The sequence below is a fragment of the Elephantulus edwardii genome, unplaced genomic scaffold (genome assembly GCF_000299155.1).
Source record: "Elephantulus edwardii isolate Elephantulus edwardi_28Jun2011 unplaced genomic scaffold, EleEdw1.0 scaffold00350, whole genome shotgun sequence".
NCBI classification, from domain to species: Eukaryota; Metazoa; Chordata; class Mammalia; order Macroscelidea; family Macroscelididae; genus Elephantulus; species Elephantulus edwardii.
The window spans coordinates 1,426,212-1,426,940 of NW_006400100.1; the positions used below are offsets into that span (position 1 = coordinate 1,426,212).

Consider the following 729-nt stretch of genomic DNA (forward strand, 5'->3'; position numbering starts at 1 on the left):
GAGCCCTTGGCTGCATTAATGAGCTCATCGGCCAGGCACTCAGCAATGGTCTTGATGTTCCGGAAGGCGGCCTCACGAGCACCCGTGCACAGCAGCCAGATGGCCTGGTTGACCTGGCGCAATGGAGACACGTCCACAGCTTGCCGCCTCACTGTTCCGGCTCTCCCAATATGTGTTGAGTCCTCTCGGGGGCCACTATTGATGATAGTGATGATAGATTCACCAGAACCTGCAGAGGGTTCTCACCAGTGAGCAGGTGGATGATCTCGAAGGCGTGCTTGACAATGCGCACAGTCATGAGCTTCTTGCCATTGTTGCGGCCGTGCATCATCATGGAGTTGGTGAGGCGCTCCACGATGGGGCACTGGGCCTTGTGGAAGCGCTTGGCGGCATAGCGCCCTGCACTGTGGGGCAGGTACTTGGCATACTTCTCCTTCACTGCAATGTAGTCCTGCAGGGAAATGTCATTGATCTGCACGTTGTCCGTGCTCCACTTCCCGAAGAGCTTGATGTCCGGGGTCTCGGCCACCGCGGGCGTGGCTGGGTCCCAATCCGTCATCCTGGACCTGAGCGGAAAGCCAACGAATCACAGTCGCTCGGCGTGGACCACGCGCAGCCCTGGCACCGACAGGACCATACATCGCTTTTAAATTATTCACTCCCTCATCTGTTTCAGTGCAGTATACACAATTTATCCAGTTTTTCTCAGTCTTACCCCCACCCTGATAT

General features: G+C 56.2%; 1 pseudogene; it reads right to left on the reverse strand.

Moving 5' to 3' along the window:
• LOC102859412 overlaps window positions 1-559 on the reverse strand; it is a 4,723-nt pseudogene extending 4,164 nt beyond the window's left edge.
• Window positions 560-729: the final 170 nt, after the last annotated feature.